The sequence below is a fragment of the Balearica regulorum genome, chromosome 1 (genome assembly GCF_011004875.1).
Source record: "Balearica regulorum gibbericeps isolate bBalReg1 chromosome 1, bBalReg1.pri, whole genome shotgun sequence".
NCBI lineage: Eukaryota > Metazoa > Chordata > Aves > Gruiformes > Gruidae > Balearica > Balearica regulorum.
In genome coordinates this window covers 60,822,353-60,833,408 of record NC_046184.1, presented here as the reverse complement: position 1 = coordinate 60,833,408, position 11,056 = coordinate 60,822,353, and positions in this window count along the sequence as shown.

Below are 11,056 nucleotides of genomic sequence, written 5' to 3'. Positions count from 1 at the left end.
CATAGCTGAGTTCAGATGTGAAAAAGCTTGGAAAACTGTTAATATCTGCCCTCACAGATTCTTTTCAAAAGATGTTGTGTCAGCCTCACAATCTTCTATAGCATCTTTATGAAAGAATTGTCAGTGGGGTTTGGAAAGAATTACCTGGCAAAATATTACTGCAAAATAATACCATTACACTCTCTAAGAAAAAGAGAAGTATATGTTCCACTAGAAAGTTTGTGTTCTCTACTGCACATGCTTAGCAGGATCCTTTTTATTTTCACTGTCCTCACGGTGCCTACAAAGCACCAGACCTTACCTCAGACACACTCAGAGACCTCCTGCAGCCAGTTTCAGTGTGACCTGAACACAAAAATCCCTATTTCAACATGTTTTTCAGCATGATGCTTTGCTTATACCAGGTTAAGTGTTGCAAACCTGCTGGTGTATGGCTGGTGGGGATGGAATGCTCTTTGCCACCAGAATGTGGCTTTATTCTCAAAAGGAAATGTCATTCAGTTAAGCAGTTGGCTTTTCAATGTCCTTTTAACAGATTTAATGGGAATTAAACATCACACCCTTTTTGGTTAAAAGATAAACATGCCAACAGCTCTTGGCTACTGTCATAGCTATGCTTCATGTGGGAGTATGCGTACATGAGTAAGGAAGACATTTACAAATACCATTTGTAAAAGTTATTAAATGGGAAAAAAGTTTTTTCTTTTTAGTCCTAGACTGGTCTGTGTTGCTTCCTTCCTTTTCTTCCCCTCAAGAAGGAGTTTTATGGTACTTTAAACACAGATGACACATATGTTTGTCCATTTGGTTTCAGCAGTCACATATCATTTCATGTAAACTATCAATACTTTGAGTCAGATTGTATAATTATAGAGTGGGGGGGGTTTACTCCAAAATAGTTATTCCTGAAAAAGCTGCTGATAACCAATAATAGGGCATTTTTCTTTTTCAAATGATAGAAGCTGAGAACTGCCATAAATCAAAGGCACCATCTTTTAACTGAAAACCCCTCTACTCTGGAAAGCCTTGATACTTTATTCCAAATGTAGACTTGTCACCATAGAGATAAGATGAAGTCAAGGATTTAAGACTTGCCAGAAAATATTATGTACATGTTTAAGATAAAGCTTTGCTTGCTTAAAACAGCAGTGGAAGCTGAAACTGTAAACCAGCATCTAACAAAGAAAGACTGTCAAAAGCAAAGAAATGATTCACATTCTTTAAATAAAAGCTATCTGGTTTTAACTAGGAAGAGTGTAAGTACTGAAGCTATGTTTGTCTTCAGACCTCTTTAACAGCTATAGTTACTGTGTATTTTGGTGACAGAATCATGTAAGTATTCGATTTTCTGGACATTTAATTCTCCCTTTTTTTTCAACCTTAAAAAATAAATGTTGTTCTTTGGTTTATTTTAATTTATCCCTTAACATTTTAAAATCTATCTGGCCTTTTTTTCAGGACCAAAAGAAACCTTATCAGTTCTTTCTGGTGATATATAAGGTGTCCTTTGATATGTTTTTTTTGGGGTGTAACAATCCCTTTGTTCATAGAAATTATTTTACTGCACCCAGATTTGGATTAAGTATCCCCAAAACAGATACGCTGCATGTCCTCTAAATAGGCATTTGAACAACCTGCTCTGTCCTCTTACCCATGAAAGAACAGCTAGATTTTTCAGATGTGCCTTGGGAACTGAGACACTGCTCTAACTGTGACTCGTGTTATTGAAATGTATTCATGGCCAAGACATTTTTGAAAATGAGCTTTCTTTTGAAAATGGTGGTTCCAAGGCATTTCAGTGCTCTGGAAAATGTTATGCCATATTGTCATGAGGCATGCTGCCCCTTAAGGTTGAGAAGAAGCTTTAGTGTAAAGTTCTCAAGGAGGATCTGGGAGAGATGGAGATGGAGACAGCAGCATCTGTGCACCACAGAGAACATCTGGCACCCAAAAAAAGTCACTGTGTTCACTGTCTCCCCATCCTCCTCATGGCAGTGGGGACTGCTGCAGGGTGGGAGACAAGAGACAAGGTGAACTGCCCTTGCAGGCACTGGCTGTGGCCAGGCCAATTGCTGCTGAGGGATGTGGTCACCTTGGACTTGCCTACACAAGGAAGACTGCTAGGGCATCCTAGGTGCAGTCCCTGCTGTCCCGGGCTCTGACACAGTATTTGGCCAGATACGTGGGGATCACCCATCACCCCCAGCACCAACAGCTTGGCGAGGGGTATGGAGGAGGGCCACAAAGTGAGTGGGCATGTGAGGGGGCAAGTATGCTGAATGCTTTGGGACTTCTGGGCTCATAGAGCTCGCTTGCTTGGTGTTACTGTTACAAGTTACTAGTATTAAAAGTAATAACAACAATAACAATAGAATTATTTTTTTTTAATGTTTAGTAGCTACCCATGCAATGCCATAGATACTATAATACATAACAGAAAATATGATGAAGTCCCCACATCAAAACTAAAGGCTGCCTTTTAATCACAATAAAGCCATTTTAACAACCTTTGGCAAGCTCAACAGCAATGCAAATATTCCAAGTGGTGCAATATGTGTTTAGGAGAGGGGAGAAAGAGCTTAAAATTCATTTAAATTGAAAAACAGCAGTCATGCATTTCTCTAAACGATTGTTTTCAGTACCATAAGCCACATCCTTTCAAATTTCCTCTGCTTGGCCACATCATTGGAATGAAGTGTCATAGCTGGTTAAGTCACTTTGACATCATCCTGATGATGTGTCAAGCACAGGAAATTTGGAAGGACAGGGCTCAGTAAGGTCTTACCCTAGCTTGCCTTTTTTTTGACAATTCCTCCCTGCTGCCCCACACCCTCCCTGCTCCTTTTTTCAGCTTCAGTGTTTCTGAGCTTTGTTAACTCTTAAAACCCCTGTGCTGAGGCTACCACTGCCAAAAGTGTGGAGATAGCACTCTGCAGGTCTCCCACCTTTCTTTCAAAGCCAGCATTTTCAAAGCTTCCAAATATTTTTGAAGAAGGTTCATAATGGAATCAGTTATATTGAAATTGTTGGAGAAAACCTGTGCAAGTGAACCTCAGCTGGCAAGATGCACGTGGCTGCAGCTTCAGAGTGTCGGGCTGGAAGGGATCCTGCAGGCTGTGAGCCCCCTTCCAACTATGTCAGGCAACTGGTGGAAGTAGAGTCCATTGCATAAACTGATTAATAACAAGTTAGTGAGGTTTTTTCCTTCAAATACTGCTACTGGGAAACCATTCTAAAAGCTTACGGCTCTGAGTAGGAAGCAGGGTACACAGCTCTTGTGTCAAAGCTGTCCTTCAGCATAAATAGCTCTTTTTCTCTGATCTCCTTTCTCCACCCCCAATGTACTCAGAGAAAACAATCTTACCTCTTCTGAAACTTCACCTTGCTGACCTACACAAGCTGTGTTATATTTTCTCAGAAAGTAGTCTCTCCACTCTTTTGAGAAGGCCCTCACTGCATTATTTTCAGTTTCAGTGCTTCTTTCTTTATAATAGATGAGCAGGAAAGAAAACAGTATTCCCTCTGTGGTCTTCCCACAGCTTCTCACGCAGCGCTACTATTTCTCTTTCGCTGTTGGAAGTACCTCCCCTATATATTCGCCACAGTAGCTGCTGCGTTTGCCCATGGATGCATCCTGCTGATGGCCCAGACCCTTCCTGTGGTCCATTCATATGCAGGTATTTCTTCCCAGTAGAAGTTCATGATTCAGAGGCAGATGGCCTACATTCAGCTTGTATCCATGTGCTTAATACTAGTTAGCTATCTCTGAAGGTTCAAACTAGCCAGTAGCAGACAGATGGAGGCAGATCTCCCTGCAAGGGCATTGCTCTCGATTCTGTTACACATGATCTCACTTCTAGTGCACCAGCCCCCAAGGTTATCCACTTCTTTCTTTCCGATTCTTTTCGTGCTTTCCAGTTTTATGTCATCAGTAAATATCTCTCATTTGCTACTATTTTCCGTGCCAAGGTCACTAATGAAACTATTAAGTAAATAGGTCCTTAGGTCAATCCGTCAAACAATAGATTTCCTCCCACCTGATAATTTCCCTTTCAGCAGAACCTGTTGTGAGCTGCCCTTTAGGCAGTTCCCTGTTGACCTTATAGTTATTATACTAATTCTCAGCTTCTGCACATAATGTAACCTTTTTCCCTATGGCTTCGTATCAAATATTTACCTGAAATCCAGATAAAATGCTGCATTTCCTTTGTCTTGGAAAGCATTTTTATCACCAAAGAAATACACCTGCTTATTCTTGCACAATTCAGTTTTGTTAAAGCTATACTGCCTTTTATATTTTTTTAAATTTCTATCTACATATACTTTCTTTCAAAATTCATTTTTATATTTTGTGTACTATCCAAGTCAGGTTAGTCCCTAGCTAGTCAGTGGGCTGTTTCCATCTTTTCACAAACAGCAACATTACATTAGCTATGTTCTACCGTAATGCACCATGCCAATTTAACATAATCAGTATAAAAATTATTACCCAATCCTCAGTTTCTTGTGCCAGCTCTTTCACAGTTCCAGAAAGGAGATTGTCTGGTCCCGAGATTTCTGCTTCAGCTTCAGATGTGCATATTTTCACTTTGAGGGTCTTGCTTTCATTACCCACCCTACTCGATTTCATTGTTTTTATTAAAAACAAGGCAGAGGTTTGAAACTGTACCTGAATTACCATTGATTTCTACTCCAACTTCACTACAGTGGGGCTTTACTTCTTCTTCAATCTTACACATATGGTTAAACAGCTTTTTGCTTATTGTCTCAATTATTTTTTCAAGATGTAATTCAGCCTGAATTTCATTGATTCTCGCTTTACCTTTATGTTTCCTGACATCTAATGTAGCTCATTTTGCTGATCCTTCATTTTTTTTCCCTCCTGAGAAGGTTTTTTTCTAAAATCTTAATATACTCTTTAAGGTAGTTATTTACCTCTTTCTGTCCAGAGAGCTTCCCCAGAAGTTTACAAAGGTTTTTCCTCTGCTTATGATACAGATTCCAGATAGGCTCGATCCCTTTGATTTTGAGTAATTCTGTGTTTCCTCTGCACTCAGGTCCTTGATTTCTTTTGGATAGCTCACTAATTAGATACCTTAATTTTTCAGTCTTTATCCATTTGGAATCTAAAACCTTAATTACAAAACTGCCTTTGTTTATCCTTAAATTTTATTTAAACTTAATCAATCCATGATCCATTTCAAACAAGTTTTTATTTCTTATCACTTATAAAAACAAAATCTAATTAAGGGTGCCGTCTTGTTCAATGAACTATATCTTAGTTGATAAAGAAAATTGTCTGCTATTCTACTCAGGAAAACCTAGACCTTATCCTTAATATTAATATTTATTTTTCATCCTATATTTTTGCATAGCCTAATATGCTGTACTTATGTACTCCAAATAGTTTTGTCCATGCTACATGATTGCTTACTCCTTTATGGTGTCTTACAGCATAGCATATAATGTTACTACTCCTCATTTTTCTCTAAAAATACATCGTTTCATCACAAACCCTTCAATATCCCTGTTCTCTCATCCTTGACAAAGCATCTTTTATTTTTGGTGAAACGTGATCCTCAGCCACACATTCTAATTTTTCTTTTTTTGGGGGGGACAGCCTGGACATTTCAGTTGTCCCTTAATGACCGCTGGTTTAGTAACCAGACTAGAAACCATCCTTTCTCTAACAGTGCCATCACTTGGGTGATTGCTTTCAATATTAGCCTTCCATTTTTCCTCTCTTCCATTGTTTCTTTTGGAGGATGGGAAAGGTTGATGAGTATATTACTATTTTATAACCATGCTCTTTACGTCTGGGTGCTCAGAAACAAAGGGCCTGTAGCTTATGCAGCATTTTGTCCCTGTTCTCAGCGCTCCTCAGCTCAACCCCCCAGCCAGCTCAGGGTTTCAAACCAAGCGACTTCCTCTGGGCTTGCTGGTCATCCTGTGCAGATACACTGCTTCTGCATTTTGCTGCACAGTGGCAGCCATCGAGCATGTATAATCCCATCCTTCTGTTTTTATATCCTTGTCCCAGTTGGCTTTTCTTCAATGGTTGACTGTCTCTACCATCAGCTCAGCAGAGCATCCAAAACAGCCCTGGATTAAGGACCTTTCCTGAGAGGACCAAGTGGAAGACATCGCCTACATCACCTTTAATGCAAGAGATGGACAATAGGCCCAAAGATTCCTTTATTTTTATATTATTTTTGATTAACATCACTAGTTATTTGTAATTTCCACCAGTGTGAGAGGCAAGTCAGGGCCAGGATTTTCAGATCTGAATAGAGATACTAATTTTTCCTAAAATATATCTAGTTGCATACTCTGGTTATAAGTTAGAGATACCATTACCATAGCTTCCCTCTCTTTCTCTAATTATTACTAATTACTTTATTTAATCATTTTGATAAGCGGGCTACATCCAGCCCCTATATTCAAAGTGCCCTCTGCCTGAACTCATCAAACCTGGCACAGAAATTTCTGGTAAAGTTTACGATACAAATGGTTTATGGAAGTAAAGTGGCACTAGGAATGTTTTGACTAACTGTGCCAGTTCAAACCCACATAAGTCATACAATGAATTGTTATGGTTTGAAAAGAGCTGTTTGCGTTTTATTTTTTTAAAGCATTAATTAAATGACATATAAAGCTACTAACATCTTAGGTCAGGGAGAGTGCCAAAATGGACATTATAAAAATGTTCACTTTGGTATTAATTCTGTGTTTATGGGGCGTCTCATGTCTCTAAAACCTCCCTAGACCACTATTAATCATAACCTATCAAGTACATTCATCACATATTTTTCCTGTCATACGCCAAAGAATGTCTTATTAATTAAAGGGGTGAAAAATTGGAAAGGTTCCTTTTCTCTCCTATTGTTTTGTAGAAGAGGAAATGATAAAGTTCAAACAGTAAATCTGCTCCTTTCCAGAAAATGTTCTTATTGGGAAAGTGGACTTCAGTCACATTAAAAGCAAAATTGTTTTGCAAAGTTTGGCCCAAATCTGGCTTGGGCTGCTTGCTCATCTAGTTCTTCTGAACTCAATTCACTGCAGAAGCAGGATTTGGCCTTTTAACACTTGTGCTGCAAAATCCATGACTGTTATTAAAGGCATTTTAATTAAACCCAGCATTAAAACTACATTTTTCTTTCAAACCATCTATAACCAATAATTAGCAGCAAGGGGTTTTTCAAACCTCAAAAGAAATTGTTTGGGTGATACGCTGTATGTGGTTTATAGATTTTAAATCCCTGGGGTTTTGTTTTCTGGGAAAGAGAAGACAAATCTCCATTTTAAAGTTAAATGGGTTGAATTTTCTGTTCATTCCCTACTGGACAGTCATCCACATCTCAAAAGCTGCATGTAGGCTTAATTCATGACAGCTGTTTTCTTTACAATAGAATTTAATTTTATATAGCTCCATTCATATTTGAGGTGTCCCAAAGCATTTAACAATAAGGAGTCAGCACCAGCTTTCGTGGACCACTGCAGCACATAAGAGTTTTGCTTGATGAAAGTCCCTGAGATTTGGGTCCTTGGCTGGTGGCAATGCTCTGGGTGTGAGGAACACCAGAGTAGATGTTCTGCACCCAGCAGCCCCTTGCCCAGCCATGGGAAGCAATACTGACAGGACCTTGACGTTAAGTTCATGCCAATTCAGAAAGTACAGCAAAATGCCCTTTCCTTTAATACCACTGGGCAACTGTACCCACAGCCAGTTCTATAAGCATCACTCCCCTAAATTTCTATATTTTCTGTGCTTTCTGCCCAAAATGTGAGCTGCCAACATTCTGCCTTAGATCTGCTGCAAAGGCTGGCTTGCATTAGTCTGATTGCATTAGCTCTTTACCATGTAGCAGGCTGAGCAGAGCAGGGCAGGTAGGATCCTTCCACCCTCAGCAGCTACGATGCTGTCATATCACAGAGAAATCCTGGGTTAGTCACTGCCTGCTTATCAGAGTCAGTCTGTGCATATCTGCTGAGCGTATCTGGGTCTCTAAGATTAAACATCCATCTTAATCTTTGTCAATAGATAACAACTTGAAAGTTGCTATTCTCACATACTTTATTTTAACCACCGCCTTAAAATGGCAACAGCAAAAATATGTATTTAAGTTTTAAGGTTTGAAGGCATAATAACTCAGACCAACAGGTATGAAAAAGAGATGTCTTTTAGGTGCATATTTACTTCTAATTGGGAGTTCAGTGTAATGCAGTAGTTCTGTGGTCACACAAAGGAGAATTCTATAACAGAAATACCTGAGAACGCAGGTAATAAGCTACTTCTGAGCTCTCCATCAGGCCTTTGCCATTGCAGGCAGCCACTTTGTAAATCAGCTGTACACGTAAGGGAGAGGTGTTGACAGTGAATACCTTCAGAAAGAATAGACCAACCTTTCCGTCACCTACATCCATGCAGCTTACTAACACAAAGGATTGCTGAGGAACAAATTTGGTTGCCTTCAGCTGGATAACTTGTTCAAACCAGAATGATAAAATTGAATTACTCTAGAAAGACTTTTCCCCTTGAAAATGACACTGATTAGTAGTTTTGCCTTTGAAACAAAGAGCTTTTCTAGACAGTCAATGTGGGGTAGGGCAAAGTCTTTCAGGATAAATACTTAAAGTTCCCAAATTATATCAGAGGTTTAAAACCAGTAAACAAATTACACCAAGCTATGGTCTGGAGTAGCATAAACCCAATGGTTCTAAATTCCTCCCTGCTGTGATTCTGTGAAATCAGTGAAGTTACACTAGGGCTTTGAAATACCAGTTTTATTGCATAGGAGTAGGCTCGTCTTCTTTAGAGGCCACAGATGGATTCCAGCTATCATGAAACAAATACTTTTCAAGAATGAATACCAAAGGGAATTTTTTACAAAAGAGCTGAAGAGAAGCTTGCATCACCATTATGTGTTTTAAATAAATCAACATGATAAGGAGTGTGATTAAGGATAGGTGGGGATCTCATGGTGCCGAACAAGCTTAGGAGACTGAAGTCACATATAAGCATGAAATCATGAGGAGGGAAGAAGAAAAGGAAAGTACAACGAACAGACATCAAAAAGTTTCACGGTTGGAAAAATCATGATCTTCTTGCCTGAGCTCCAACATAACGCACTGCAAGAATGCAGCAGGGAAAAGCAGAAGTAAGAATGAGCTGGGATAAAAAGAAGAATAAAGTATCAAGCTGCTTTGAGTAAATAGGATAAGAAGAAAGCAAGGTCTCAGCAAAGGCACATGTTACAGAGCCTTCCAAATACACGTATTGCCCAAGGCTGATGCTGTTTTCCAAAAACCTTTTTCCCATTTCCCGTGTTAAGCTGAAGGGTGCAGAATGCACCATTAATCTTAAAAGAAGCCACTATTACTTCCAGGAACAGAGTTGTCCAAGCTTGGCTCAAAGACTGCGAATTCTTTTTACTTGTCCTGTTGTAGGTAGGTTTTAGTGGGTGATGACATTCATCTGTTGTAGCAAAGGATAAGTAAGATTGTTCATTCCTATTTTTCTCACAGGAAGAAATCCAGATGTGCATTCCTAGTATTATCTTTATCCTTATTCCGAAAAATTCCCATTCACCTCAAAAGCTTGCTTAGCCGACACAGAGTAAGGATCAGGGCTGCATCTTAGCACATAGCAGTTAAATGCTGCAAACAAGCAAATGAATGGGAAGATAAATGTAAAGGAGCTATAACTCTTACAGCCGGGCTCTGTTGTCCTCTAAGTTTCCTGCTCACTTTAATCACTGACTGGTTATTTAGGAAAAATCCTCACATTTTTGGTCTCTTCGGGTGGAGTTTGTCTCACTAACTAAAATCTGGTCACCCCAATCTAAGTTTGTCCTTTAAAATCTCTCTATAGAAAGAAATAGCCATCTCCGGAGGGTGAGTCACCCCATTTGAGCTCGGCCACGGAAGATAGCTGGGATATATTGCCCTCTGGGGGTGCTTATTTTTCTCTGCTGCTTATAAGAGAAACTTAGATAATTCTTAGATATACGAAGCTGGACAAGATGAATTCTAGTTTGTAAGCAGATATATTATTATAAGCAAGTGAAAAATACTAAATTTTTTTTTCAGATGTGCTGTACATACCTTTCTGTCCTTTCCTGCCCTTTTCTTGGCTTCTCATCTCTTTGGTGCTCAAGCTGCAGATCTCAACAGCTTCTGTGGGAGAACGGAAAAAATGCTGATTGCCTCCTAAAAAATAATCAGGTGCAACCACACAACAATCTTTATCATTCACAGCCAAGCAACTAGGTTGGCATCCATTAACAAATGACGGTTCGCCACAACTTCTCTATTGTGTGTGGAAATAGGTGACCATCTTTTCATGTTGTTTGGGGCCTTATCCATGTACATAAAGTTTTGTAGACTCCTCAGAGTTGCTCACAGGTTTTAAGGCATTCAAGGACCTTGTGGTAATGACCTCCACAGGCCACTGAATGTGGAAATTCCCAGTTCTACAGCTTCATAGTGTTTTAATGTAAGATCATTATCTTATTGATTAAGATTAATTTTAATTCCCCAGAGGAAATAGCCAAGGGCAAAGCAGCAGAAGTCTCATTGTTTGCATTTGTCTCTGCCCATGCACCCTGGCCCTTCAAGTCCTTGGCATCTAGGCTCCTACATAAATAAGCCTGTCCTTAATTTTAAGTCCCACTGAAACCAGCTTCCGTGGATGTCCCCAAGCATCTGCTACCGAGTGCTCCCAGAGGCACCACAGAGGATGGATGACATAGGCTTCTGGTCCAACTCAGCACCTATGCTCTTGATCTCTGCTGTATATGAATTTTGTTGATACAGGGCTTAAGGGTGCATATCATGATTTACCTACAGCCAGCGAAAGACACGTTCTCCTTTTGCAATGCATAATTAAAGTGATTCTAGCATAAGGCTAGGGTTCCAGATTAAGCCCAAGCTGGAGCCAGCATCATGTGATATAACTTAATTATCTTACTGTCATCTGTGCTTTGCTGAACATCTGGCCTTCCATCTTTCAGGCTGACACTCCAAGTTAATTACAAATACCATCAGGATTGCAATG